Below are 14,286 nucleotides of genomic sequence, written 5' to 3'. Positions count from 1 at the left end.
ACTTCGCGTTCACACCTTTGCTTTAAAACCTCACGATCAAAACCTTGTTAAGTTTCACTTTCAATATTTTTGCGCAAACCTTACTTTCAAACTTTATGTTCACACTTCACTTTCAAACCACTACCAAACCTCATTATTAAACTTCACGTTCAAACCTCACTTCCAAACTTCACATTCAAACCTCACATTCAAACTTCATTTCCAAAATATTCAAACTTCTTTTAAACTGCATTTCCAAACTTCACATTCAAACCTCGCTTTCAAACTTTACATTTAAACCGTAGCTTCAAACTTCGTGTTTAAACTGCAGCTTCAAACTACATGTTTAAATCTCACTTTCAAACTTCCGGCTTAAACCTCACTTTCAAACTTTGTGTTCAAATCTAACTTTCAAACCGTGTTCAAACCTAATTTTCAAACCTAACTTTCAAACTTCATTTTCTAACTTGCATTCCTACTTGTTACAAAATTTGTGTTCAAACCTTACTCTCAAACTTCATTTTCAAACCTCCTTTCAAACTTCATATGCAAACTTCACTTTAAATATGTTCAAACCTCACTTTCAAACTTCATTTCCAAACTTCATATTCAAACCTCAATTCCTAATTACTTCCAAACTTCACTTTTAAACCTCACTTTTAAATTTTGTGTTCAAACCTCCCCTTCAGACTTAATGTCTAAACCTTCTCCTCAAACTTCACGTTCAAACCTCACTTTCAAATTACCCAAACTTCATGTTCAAATGTTACTTTCAAACTTCACATTCAAACTTTACATTCAAACTTCATGTTCAAAACTGACTTTTAAAATATGTTCAAACTTCACCTTCAAACTTCATTTTAAAACCACGTTCAAATCTTAAAAACTTCACGTTCAAACCTCTTTCAAACCATTTTCGAACTACATTTCAAACCTCTTTCAAACTTTATTCTCAAACTTGAGGTTCAAACCTCATTTTCAAAGCTTACTTCCAAACTTTACATTCAATCAAACCACACTATCAATCTTCATTTTCTAAATCCGCGTTCAAACCACATTTAAACTTCCCTTTGACACATCACATTTCAAACTTGAATTTGAAGTTTTATTATCAGGGACTGCTGTTGGTGGATTCCGATCAACTGGTTTCCTTTCCTATTCGTGTCTTTTCCATCTAATTTTTAGTTTTTCACATCTTAAAATACTTAAGTCTTTTACTGTACTGTATATTGTATACAGAACGTCACCCTCAGGAGAGTAGTGCCAACAACACACTTCAAGTGGCTCACTGTAGGCATCCATTTTAGACTTTTTCCTTACCTCCATTCCTACATCCTTTCTTTCATCTTGCTGTCCAACCTCTCAACTTGTCCTTCATACTGCAACTAAGGGGTTTTCCACATGTCTGCTTAAAGGCTCTCCAGGCCCCAATTCTTAAATCCAATCTAACCAGATTATCCTTCTTATTACATTATGTTTTGATTATTTTGTATTCACCAGGGAACCAATGGAGCGGAGAGATTCAAGCCATGACAGGCCAAGGAAGCTGCTGCCAATGGCCTCGGGTCACATAGCAGCTTGGTCTTTCTCACTGGAACCCCTGTCCAACATATCAAGGTCCCTGCCATATCTGATGCCAAACCTCTCGCCATGAGTCTTAACTTTTTAGAACTGCTTCTCGACTGTGACTCGAACGTCACACCATCTCCTGTCTGGACTATTGCCAGTATCAACGTTTGAGTATGTCTTGGTCTTATTACTGTAACCTTATACGTTGTTCAGCTCTGATTTCTTTCATGTGTTAGTCATGAAGGTTGTATCTGCACATACTTGCATGATATAGATTATAAATATCCTGAAAAAAGCCACAATGAAAAAACCATGCAATAAGTTTCGTGCAGACATAACAAAATCATCTGTTATGAGTTGGTTTGGTATTGTCTTATGAAAGAATCTGTTTTCTTTACTCAAAAGTGCAAATATTTTCATGACATAGTTGTTAAAAATATGGCCATCAGTTAAGTTGATTAATTTTTTTTTTTTTTGTACAGTAATAGAAGCCCTTCCAAATTATTTTGCTATAAACCCCGTATTTTCATACGCAAATACAAATCCTCATCATTTATGTGGTTACACGTTATTGCAGTTGTTCCGTAACCGAAATACAAAACACGCTATTTACATGGGGTTTTACTTTCGGCGTAGCTGAAATGACGAGCCATTAGAATTTTAACGAGGGTTAATTACCCCCGCGCTAGTTAGCAAGGGGGTAGGGGAGTGGTAGCTAGCTACCCCTCCCCCCTCACACCGGTGAACTGCTTCACTTCACTTTTGGCTCGGGCGATGAGCAGACATCTCTGCTTCGCCCTTGCTTTATTGACAGCCTTAATTTTGTTTTGCTTTTTCTTTCAGCTTGTGTGCTTGAAGTTGGCCTCATCCTTCCTTCCCATCATGCGGATGTGCCCTGGACTCCCCGACCGCCCTTAAGGAACGTTCATGTCGGCGTTCGAGACGGACCCTCATTCCTTATGCCCGCAGTGTCGAGGTCAACGGTGTGAAAGGGAAAATACTTGTAGTGAGTGCAGGGAGTGGCCTACCTCCCAGTGGGAGAGGTTTGCCCGGCGGCGTAAGAAGAAGCCTAAGTGTGACCGTTCTCCTTCAAGGGTTGCCTTGAAGAAGGAAGGTTCCAAGGACACTTCTTCCGCCGCCCGAACCTCCTCCGAAGCTCCCACTCGATCGGTCTCTCGGGGCTCGGGAGAGGGCGTTGCCTCCCATACCGAGGCAGCTCCTCCTCCCACTTCGGGGGAGGGTATTGATTCTGTTTATGACCATGTTACTAACGATGACCTCTTACAGCTTTGGGCTTCCTTGGGGCTTAAGGGCTCGCCCTCCAAGGAAGCCCTGTTTGACCTGATCCAGTTGGGTGCAGCTGTCAAACAGCGCCGGTAATAGCAGAGGTAGATCCTCTGTCTATTGTCAACGTTGTTGTGGCAGAGGCTTCCGACGGGTCGGGTCAAACCCCTGCTGCAGTTGCGGTTGTTGCTGAAGGCTCAGTTCCCCCTCCGAACATCCTTCGAGGGAGGAGCTGGGTCCAACGGTCTCTCCTGCGGGAAACTCTCCCCCTCGGGGGAGTGCACTTACAGAGACTCCTCTTCGGAGGACAGACGATGGTGTTGCTGTGCCTCGAGGTCGTCTTCGCCATAAGGCTCGCCCTCCTCTTCGCTGTAGAGGCCTTCCTTCTCCCTACAAGGGAGGATGGAGGCGCCTCTTCGGATCTTCGCCTTCGACTTCCCCCGCAGAGGATCCTCCTCGTCGAGAGCAGACTGTTACAGCTGCTTCCTCGGACCTCTCCGCAGATCGTTCGCTATCTCCGACGCCTGCCAGACCTTCCAGTCTTCCATCTCCGTTCCTGGATGCTGATGCGCAGTGGGTGCCCACGCACCCCGTTGTCCAACAGGCACCGGTCCCTTCAGGGCAGGAGGGCTCTTCCCACAATGTGGGTGAGTCCCTCGAGCGCCAGGTCTTACCTGTGCAAGCGCGCAGTCCTACAGGTTCCTTAGCCTAGCGCACTGGCGCTCACAGGTCCTTCTGGACTCGCTGGGCCGGGACGATCTCCTGAGTCTCGCCGTAGATCTCCTGCTCGCCAACACCCTCCTGCACGCCAACGCTCACCTACACGCCAGCGCTCTCCCGTGCCACAGAGACCTCCTGTGCGCCAGCGTTCTCAAGCTCGCCGGCGCACTTCTGTTCCTGCTGCGCGCAATGCGCGCCATCGGTCTCCTGAGCGTTCACGATCTCCTGCTCGTCAGCGCACTACGGCGCGCCCTGTTCCCGATGCGCATCAACGTTCGCCCGCTTGCCCACGATCTCCGGATCTGGGCGCAGGCAGGGACACTGTCCCTGGGCCTCCTTGCCGACGTTCGCCTACACGCCAGCCATCGCCTGCACGCCATCGCGCGCACTCTCCTGTGTGCACTTCTAAGTCATCCCGAGTTCTTGCGCGGCGCGCCCACGAGATGTCTCCTGAGCCCGCCCACGAGCGTTCGCCTTTGTGAACATCCTCTCCCTCTGGTCCTGTGCCCCAGTTTGTTCCTTCTGAACGTGCAACTGCGCGCCAGCGACCTCCTACGCGCCCGCGCGATCCTTTGCCTGCGCACAAGCACTCTTCTATGCGCCAACGTGTCCCGTGCCAGATCGCCACAGGTCTCCGACACGCCCACGCGCTAACTCGCCTGTGCGTAGTCGTTTGCCTGTTCGCGCTACGCGCCATTGTTAACCAACGCGCCATCGCTCGCCAATGCGCCGTCACTCGCCAACGCGCCACCAATCGCCTACGCGCCATCGTTCTTCCGACCGCCAGCGCTCGCCCTTGCAGCCACGTGCACCCTCACCTGCGTGCCCACGCGCACCTTCGCCTGCCCGCCCGCGCACCCTCGCCTGCCCGCCCGCGCACCCTCGCCTTCATCTCCGCGCGCCCGCTCGCGAACCAGTGATTCAACCATCACGTGAGCGCCAGCACGACCTCGCCAGCGATTCCCGATCCTCGTCGCGATCTCCACCACGCAAGCGCAGAACTGCGCACGGCCAGGAGCAGGAAGAATCTTCGGAGAGGTCCACGCAACATTCTTCCTTTCAGGCAGGCCCTGTAGTATCCACTCCTAAGGATCAGCCGATCCCCTTCCCTCCAGCGGGTGGTGCTGACACTGCGTCGGTCAGCCGCCAGCCTTGGTTCGGGTCCCTGATCAAAGCGGTCGTGCAGGCGATGAAGCCGGCCCTCTCTGATTTGGGACTGAAACCAACGGCACCCGCGTCCCCGCTGAAGAGAAGGAGAGGAGTGGACTTCGTGGTTACTTCTCTCAGGATCAAGTTGGTTCCCAAGAAGTCTGTCGGGAAGGCCCCTTCCCCCTCGCAGACACTTTCCCCTTCCCAGACGCTTTCCCCTTCCCCTGTGGATGAAGCCTTTCCGTCCTCAGGAGAATCCAGCGAGGTGAGGCGTTCTCCCACGGCACCAATGGGAGAAACCCCACCTCGAGGAAGAGAACCGTCTCGCGTGGAGAGGAGCCCCCAGACTTCTTTGCTTGAGTCCTGTATCCCTCCCAGGAGGGAGCCTAAGGACTCGTAGACTGTTCCTAAGTCTTCTACCCGGATTCAACCGGAGCTACCGAGACCCCAGGAGAACGTCCACGTATCTCCCCAAGTAGAGCTACTGGGGACAGGAGACCTTGCTGCCAGTCCACAAGGAGAACAGCACGAGTCGGAGCATGCCTTCTGGCAGGTCCTGAGTCTAATGAGGCAGCTCACCGGATTCAAGGACCCTGAGACCGTCCCTTGCGAAGGCAAGGATACGGTCCTGGACCAAGTCTACGGTACCTAGAAGCTCCCAAAGGCCAGCGCGGCTCTGCCCTGGTTCCAGGGAGTGAAGAGGGCCAGAGACAAGGTTGAGGCCCAGCTCGCTGAACTCGCCGCCTCCAACCGTTCCTCTGCCGGGAACAAACTCCTCCCACCTCCTCGTGTACAGCAGAGGAGGTACTTCGAGATCATGGGGGAGTCTTGTCTAGCTCTTCCCCTCCACCACTCTGTGGAAGAGCGCTCTAGGGGGATTTTTCTCTAGAAACTCTCCGCCCGGCAGGTGACATTCTCGGCTACGGAGATCCTAAGCCAGGAGAAGGTTGCGAAGTGTGCCATGCAAGCCACTTCGTGGCTGGACATCTGGCTGGGGTCACTGGGCATCCTGTTGCAATCCGAGGACTTCTCCAAGGAGAGCACCAGGAAGGCCCTTGAGACTTTCCTCTTCTCGGGCACGCGCTCCTTCGAGTTTTTAGCTCACCAAGTTTCGAACTTGTGGGCAAACTCGATCCTAAAACGTCGGGATGCCGTGCCCGAGAGGTTCCACTCGAAAGTCCCAGCCGTGGATGTCAGCATGCTCAGACACTCCTCCATCCTTGGAGAGAGTTTGTTCGAGCCCAAGGATGTGGAACGGTCAGCCGAGAGGTGGAGGAAGTCGAATCAAGATTTGCTCCTCCAAAGGGCCCTTACATCTCGGTCCTACAAACCTCCAGCTCCTCAACAACTTTAGTAGCCTCGTCAGTCTAAGACATCGAGACAGGCTCCGGCAGCAAAGGCAAAGGTGTCTAAGCAGTAGCCCTTTCCTGTCAAGGACAAGAAAGGCGGAAAGTCCTCCAGGGGAGGTAAGAATCCTAGGGGGAGCGGCCGAGGTCGTAAACGCTAGGATTGGCAATCCCCTGCACGTCCACCAGTGGGGGTATGCCTACAAAGTTGCGGGAACAGGTGGCAGCAACTCGGGGCCGATTCCTGGACGATCTCTGTGATCAGCCAAGGATATTGCGTCCCGTTCATAACATCTCTTCCGCCCCTGACAGCGAATCCAGTGTCGTTGAGCTCCTATGCCATGGGATCGGTAAAGGGGCTAGCCCTTCGGGCATAAGTCGAAACCATGCTCAAGAAGGATGCTCTCCAGGAGGTCGTCGACGGCTCCCAGGCTTCTTCAGTTGACTCTTTCTTGTAAAGAAGGCATCTGGAGGCTGGAGACCTGTCATCGACCTCTCAGCTCTGAACAAGTTTGTAAAGCAAACTCCGTTCAACATGGAGACAGCGGACACGGTCAGACTTGCTGTGAAACCGCAAGACTTCATGTGCACTCTGGATTTGAAGGACGCGTACTTCCAGATCCCAGTCCATCCGTCTTCCAGGAAGTACTTGAGATTCAGCCTAGACAACAAGACCTACCAGTTCAAGGTGCTGTGTTTCAGTCTCTCCACAGCACCTCAGGTGTTCACCAGTGTGTTCACCCTGATTTCTTCATGGGCACACAGGATCGGCATCCGTCTCCTCCGCTATCTGGGCGACTGGCTGATCCTGGCAGACTCGGAGTCAACCCTTCTTCGACACCGAGACAAGCTTCTGGGACTTTGCCAAGATCTATTGATCATGGTAAACCTCGAGAAGTCTTCTCTGCTTCCAACTCAATGACTGGTATATCTAGGCATAATTTTAGACACCAATCTCCACAAAGCCTTTCCATCAGACGACAGGATTGCAAGGCTGAGGAGGGTCGCAAGACCTCTCCTCGGATGAGAAGTCCTTTCAGCCCAATCTTGGTTAAGTCTCTTAGGTCACTTAGCCTCCGTGGCCCGTCTAGTTCCGAATGGCCGCCTCAGGATGAGATCCCTACAATGGCGGCTCAAGTCGCCGTGGAACCAAGGCAACGATTCCCCAGACACCCTGGTCCCTATGGGACCTGCGGAACCGACGGACCTGCAGTGGTGGCTGACCGACGAAAACCTTCGAAAGGGAGTGGATCTTCTCTTCCTCCCCCCGGATTTGATGCTGTTCTCGGACGCGTCAAAAGAAGGGTGGGGGGCCCACATTCTGAACCAGAGGATCTCAGGCCTATGGTCAGAATCAGAAAGGTGCCTCCACATCAACCTGCTAGAAATGAAGGCCGTCTGTCTGGCCCTTCAACAGTTCCAACAGGTCCTGGCGGGCCACTCCGTGGTGGTGATGAACGACAACACCACAGTAGTGGCTTATATCAACAAGCAGGGAGGTACCTTTTCACAACAGCTATCCCATCTTGCAATAGAGATACTGAGGTGGACCGAAGTTCACTCGATTCCACTATCAGCTTACTTCATTCCGGGCAAAAGGAATGTGCTCGCCGACAGTCTGAGCAGGGCATCGCAGATAGTGAGTACAGAGTGGTCTTTGGATCCTCAAGTAGCCAACAAAGTCCTGACTTTGTGGGCTTCCCCAACAGTGGACCTGTTCGCGACAGCTTTGAACTTGAAGCTGCCGCTGTACTGCTCCCCAGTCCCGGACCCCAAGGCACTCTGGCAAGATGCCTTCCAACAACGGTGGGACAACATCGACGTCTACGCCTTCCCACCGTTCACCGTTCTGTCTGATGAGAAGGGTGCTCAACAAGACCAGACTATCTGTCAATCTATCAATGACCTTAATAGCTCCACTTTGGCATCATGCAGAGTGGTTCCTGGACCCTCTGCAGCTCTTGTCGGAACTCCCGCGAGAACTCCCCTGATGACACGAGCTACTCAAGCAACCACACTGCAACATCTACCACAAGGCCGTAGCCTTGCTTCGGCTTCACGCCTGAAGACTATCCAGCATCTCCTCAATGAGAGAGGCTTTTCGCAACAAGTTGCGGAGAGGATGTCTCGACTCCTACGAAAGTCATCCGCAGGGGTCTACCAGGCGAAGTGGAGAGTCTTCTGTGGTTGGTGTCGTGGGAGGGGTATCTCTCCCCTCGATGCCACTATTCCAGCAATAGCGGAGTTTCTCGTGTATTTGCGGGAGGAAATGCGCCTTTCAGTCTCGGTGGTGAAAGGCTATCGCTCAGCCTTAAGCTTAGCCTTAAGGCTGAAAGGAATAGACATTTCTCTCTTGCTGGAACTTTCTTTACTCATACGAAGCTACGAACTTACCTGCCCTCAGTCGGAAGTGAGACCTCCTCCACGGAACGTGGTTCGCGTCCTCAGGGCTCTTAAGAGACCTCTGTTCGGACCATTACGCCAGGCCTCTGATCAACACCCGACTTGGAAGACGGCGTTCCTGATCACTTTGGCTTCAGCCAAGCGAGTCAGTGAACTTCATGGTCTCTCATACAACGTCGCCCATTCAAGGGGATGGGGGGAGGTAACGTTCGGGTTCGTCCCTGAGTTTGTAGCCAAGACTCAGCACCCGGGAGTGCCGGACCCACGGTTCGACTCTTTCCAGGTTTTGAGTCTCCGTTCTATAACAAATGACCCAGACCGTCTGTTACTAAGCCCAGTGAGAAGTCTGTGGCGTTATCTGAAGAGAACGGCTGCAGTCCGTCCTTCGGTGCAAGCCCTGTTTGTGAGCACGGGAAGGACGAAGAGGAGGGTCACCAAGAACACTCTCTCTGCTTGGATTCGAAGGGTCATCCACCACGCCTTGAATCCCGACCCTCCTTCGTCACGTCGTCCCAGAGCACACGATGTCAGAGTCATCGCTACGTCTCTGGCTTTTAAGAGAAACTTCTCGGTGACGCAGGTGCTACAAGCTGGAGTCTGGAAGCGTCAAACGACCTTCACAGCCCACTACCTGCAGGACGTGACCCACAGGAGCCTTGATACATTCTCGATCGGCCCTTTGATGGCTACACAACAGCTGGTCTAACCTCAGGCTCCTTAATGGACCGGTAGCAGAAGGTTGAGGGCATTGTTACCCGGTTTTAGACTGCATGAATGAAAAAGTATGTCTGGCCCTTACTTCTTTCTTCATCCTCCCCTCTCTTGGGGAAAGCAGCATCCTGGGTTCTCTGCATAGCTGACCTCAAACCTCTGCAGGTAAACCATGCTTCCTTGTGTTCCTAGTATTAAGATAATACTGTCGTGTCCCCCATACCCTGACGAGTCTGGACACTGGACAGTGAAGATGAGACAAAACTCTCTTTCTATGAATTATTAGACTCAGCCATTAACCAAACTCCAAGGGAAGATAAACTGATCCTCCTAGGTGACTTTAATGCCAGAGTGGGAAGGGAACACCACATCTGGGGAGGCGCCATCGGTCATCATGAATAGCAATGGACTCAGATTGCTCTCCTTATGCTCAGAACACAACCTAGTCATCACCAACACCCTTTTTCAGCTCAAAAACAAGCACAAAACTTCGTGGATGCACCCAAGGTCAAAACACTGGCACTTGATTGACTATGTCATAATCAAAAAGCGAGACCAGCAAGATGCCGTCCAGACCCGTGCAATGAGAGGTGCCGAGTGCCACACAGATCACAATCTAATACGTGCTAAGCTCAAACTAACCATCCATCCTCTTCTTTCTCGCAAACCTCCCTCAAAGAAATTAAACATTCCTGCTCTGAAAGACACCTCTACTCGGAACAACTACCGTCACGGGATAGCAAGAAAGCTGGCTGAGATCCCTAACGTTGATCCAAACAACATCGACAATGAGCTTGACTCTGAGTGGACAAAACTGAAAACTATAATTCAGGAAAATGCAGAAGAAACCCTTGGCTTCTCCACACGACGTCATCAAGATTGGTTTGATAACAACGCTGATGGTATGCATGACCTAATCACAGCAAAAAATAAAGCGCACGATGCATGGCTCTCAAAGAAAACTTCCAACAGCTAAGATCAGAAGTGCAGGAAATACTCAGAGACATGGAAAATAACTGGTGGAATGACCGTGCAAAAGAAACTCAATCATACGCAGATGCAAATGATCAACATAGTTTCTACAACTCTATTAAAATTTTATATGGCCCAACAAAAAGTAGTATAACTCCTGTTCCCTCTCTAGAAGGAAACCTCCTAAAATACAAACAGGAGATAATAGATCCCTGGGCACAACATTTCAGCTTGATTCTTAACCAATGAAATCCTGTAGAGCCCAATATCCTCAACAACATCCCTGATGTCCCTCACTCAGAAATCCTAGATACCAACCCCACTTTCCCAGAAACTATATAAGCCATAAGGGCCATGATGGTCTACCAGCTGAACTATTCAAGGAGGGGGGCTACTTACTCCATCAACATCTCCACAACCTTATTCTCTCTATTTGGAACATGGAAGAAGTCCCCCATGAGTGGCTTGTCTCAGACATTGTCACCATCTACAAACGTAAAGGGGACCGTTCCCTCTGTGACAATAGCAGAGGCATCACCTTGCTTGGCGTTGCAAGTAAAATCCTAGCAAGAATAATGCTTGCAAGACTTTGCAAACATTTCAGAAAATGTACTACCAGAGACGCAATGTGGCTTTCGTAAAGAACGCAGCACTTGTGACATGATATTCGAGGCCCAACAACTACAAGAGAAATGCCATGAGCAAAACCGTGATCTTCACATAGCCTTTATCGATCTAACAAAGGCCTTCGACACGGTGAACAGAGACCTTTTATGGACTGCTCTCTCTAAATTTGGAGTACCTCCAAAATTCCTTAACATTCTAAGAAACTTACACAATGATATGCAAGCCTGTGTAAGTATTGGTGGTAGTAAATCACAACTTTTCAGGGTAGAAACTGGAGTAAAACAGGGATGTGTCCTGGCTCCAGTGATATTCAACATCTACCTCACTGCAGTCACCCTCCTGAGCTACCAACAAGTCAACGAAGATGATCAATTGAAAGTGCAGTTTCGACTAGACAGAAACTTATTCAACCTAAGGCGCCTCCAGTCTGTGACAAAAACAACAATGACACACCTAATGGAACTCCAATATGCAGATGATTGCGCTCTGGTGGCTCACTCACCAGACACCTTCCAACGCAGCCTTACCATTGTCTCATCAATTTACCGAGCCATGGGGCTCAAAGTTAACATCAACAAAACTGAAATCCTATCCAAGCAAATAATTGCAGGAGATCCCCCAGTATTTCATCTGAATGGGGATGCCATCAAACAAGCTGATAGCTTCATCTACCTTGGAAGCATCTTCACTAAAAAACACAATTTGTTCCGTAACCGAAATACAAACCACGCTATTTACAAAGGGTTTACCTTTTAGCGCAGCTGAAATGGCAAGCCATTAGAATTTAACGAGGGTGTATTACCCCCGCGCTAGTTAGCGGGGGGGGGGGGGGGGGGGTAGGGGAGTGGTAGCTAGCTACCCCTCCCCCCCCTCATACACAGATGAATGCTCACTTTCACTTTTGGCTCGGACTGTGACAGACGTCTCTGTCTTGGTCCTCTCTTGGCAGCCATTGTTTGTTTTGTCTTTACTTAATCGCTTACTTTTCTTTTACTCAATATATATGTAAACATGTTTTCATGTTTGTATATATATTTGAGTATAGAAATCAGTAAGTTTCCTTTTCAGAGTTGTGTGTGTAGTGTACGATATCTACGTGGAGTCCTCGGCAGTTAGGTCACCACGGCGTAGTTTTATGGGTGGCGATCGAGTTTGACTTATGTCTTTCTCTCTCTCTCTCTTGAGGTCGTTCACCCTTTTACTTCGTGTTACTACGCCCTTGTAGCTTCCTTTCCGTGTGGGGGGGTTGCTACGCCGTACGTTTGTCTCAATTAGTTTATGAATCTAATTGTAGTTTTTTTTTTTTTTTCAGCTTGTAGAACGATTCCTTTCGGGGTTTTTGTTCTTTCTTTAGTGTTCATTCATTTTTAAATTACATAATTACATAGTTACATAATTATAATTGTTATAATTCTGTTTTGGTTACAGCTCTCCTTCCGTGAGTGTAAGTGGTTGTGAGGGCACGTGCCTGTTGTGTAATTCTTGTTTCCTTTCCCTCGGGATTCCTCTTCGGAGCCTTCCCGGGGGAATGAATGTGTACTAATGTTATTTGTTTTATTTTTTTTACAGTTACCGATCTAGTTCGTTTCTGTAATATGGCAACGGTGTGAGCTGTCTTGTTGAGTCCTGGGGATTCGGCTGTTGCTGCCTCCCCCCTTGTATTTTCGTCAGGGGCGTGTCTCCTTCTTCTGGAAGTACTCCCATGACGACGGACAGCTCTCCAGTTCATTTTAGAACTCTCAGGAGGCTTGCCTCCTTAGGCGGGTAACTTTCCTTCCAAGGGAAGTTTTTCCTGTCCAGGCTTGAGTTTTTCCCCTTTTGGGGGGTTCTTCTCTTGCCTTTTTTTCGTGCGACTATGCTCTTGGTGCTGAGCGATCACACCTGCCGTTTCGCTCAAGGGGCTGGGCAACTGCAGGAGCTCCTCTTTGGAGGATTGCTCCTTTTAGGTCACTGGCTGACCAGTCTCTTCTACGAAGTGTTTCTCTTTCGTTCGTGAGAGAGTACACTCATAGAGACTCCTCTTCGGAGGATTCTTCTGCTGCTGTTGCTGTTGGCCTCCCTCGCCGTAAGGCCCACCATCCGCCTCGTCGTAAGGGCCTCTCATGTCCCTATAAGGGTGCTTGAGGCGCCTTTTTGAATCTCCGTTTGCAGCCTACAACTCCTTTTTCTTGATCTTCTGCCTTGGTGCAGATGGACAGCAGTCTGATCTCGTCTTCCGACGGGCAACGGTCTTCCCGACGGACAACGGTCTTCCCGACGGACAGCGGTCTTCCGACGGACATCAGTCTCCCGGCGGACAACGATCCCTTCGGGGCAAAGGGTTGCCTCCCACAGGGGTTCTTCCCTTGCGTGTCAGGGTTCCCCTGCGTGCCCTTCTGCTGTGTTCTCTCCTGCTCAGTGTTAGCGCACAGGCGCTCTCCTGCTCATCAGCGCTCTGCTGTTCGTCAGCGCTTTCATGATGATCATCCCTGCTGTTCCTGTTGGTTCCTGTTACGCGCCCTGTGCGCCCACGTTCGCCCTCGCGATCTAGAACTTCGGTTCAGGTCGGGGTCAAGGACTCTTTTTCTATGCGCAGGCTTCCACGCGTAGCCTTCTGCTCGTCAGCGATCATCAGCTCGCCAGCGATCACCTATCTCTCGGCCGCGTGTGTTACAGCCGGCACGCCAACGTTCTCCAACACTTCTGAAGGAACATGGTTCGCCAGCTACTAGCTCACCTGCGCATGCTGCTCACCATCGCGCGATCACCTACCGGCGGATACTGCTCGCCATCGCGCGACCCTCAACTGCGGATGCTGCTCGCCATCGCGCGACCCTCAACTGCGGATGCTGCTCGCCATCGCGCGACCCTCAACTGCGGATGCGGCTCGCCATCGCGCGACCCTCAACTGCGGATGCTGATCGCCATCGCGCGACCCCGCACCTGCGGATGCTGATCGCCATCGCGCGACCGCCCACCTACGGATGCTGATCGCCATCGCGCGACCCTCAACTGCGGATGCTGATCGCCATCGCGCGACCCTCAACTGCGGATGCTGATCGCCATCGCGCGACCCCGCACCTGCGGATGCTGATCGCCATCGCGCGACCGCCCACCTACGGATGCTGATCGCCATCGCGCAACCCTGTGCATGCTGATCGCCATCGCGCGACCCTGCGCATGCTGATCGCCATCGCGCGATCGCCTACCCTGCGGATGCTGCTCGCCATCGCGCGACCCTCAACTGCGGATGCTGCTCGCCATCGCGCGACCGCCCACCTGCGCATGCTGATCGCCATCGCGCTACTCTGGCATGCTGATCACCATCGCGCGACCCGGCGCATGCTGCTCGCGATCGCTCACCTTCGCATGCTGCTCGCGATCGCTCACCTTCGCATGCTGCTCGCGATCGCTCACCTTCGCATGCTGCTCGCGATCGCTCACCTGCGCATGCTGCTCGACCATCGCGTCGGCATGACACAACGCGCCATCGCCAACCTGCGCGTTAGCTCTCACCAGCTCACCACCGATCGCCTGTTGATCCATA

General features: G+C 51.0%; 3 long non-coding RNA genes across 4 annotated transcripts in view; 2 read left to right on the top strand and 1 right to left on the bottom strand.

Moving 5' to 3' along the window:
- The window catches only part of LOC137618699 (uncharacterized), a 375,124-nt gene that overhangs the window by 31,013 nt on the left and 329,825 nt on the right, over nucleotides 1–14,286 (top strand). The gene's annotated exons all lie outside the window — the stretch shown is intronic.
- LOC137618703 (uncharacterized) overlaps nucleotides 1–14,286 on the bottom strand; it is a 313,464-nt gene that overhangs the window by 193,666 nt on the left and 105,512 nt on the right. The window lies entirely within an intron of this gene.
- Nucleotides 1–14,286, top strand: part of LOC137618702 (uncharacterized) — a 47,015-nt gene that overhangs the window by 1,602 nt on the left and 31,127 nt on the right. Inside the window, exon 2 of the long non-coding RNA XR_011039804.1 lies at nucleotides 1,480–1,719. This is a non-coding gene — a long non-coding RNA (uncharacterized lncRNA). The remainder of the gene's footprint in view (nucleotides 1–1,479; nucleotides 1,720–14,286) is intronic.

This window comes from Palaemon carinicauda, chromosome 25 (genome assembly GCF_036898095.1).
Source record: "Palaemon carinicauda isolate YSFRI2023 chromosome 25, ASM3689809v2, whole genome shotgun sequence".
Classification (NCBI taxonomy): Eukaryota; Metazoa; Arthropoda; class Malacostraca; order Decapoda; family Palaemonidae; genus Palaemon; species Palaemon carinicauda.
This window is presented reverse-complemented; position numbering and strand designations above follow the sequence as displayed.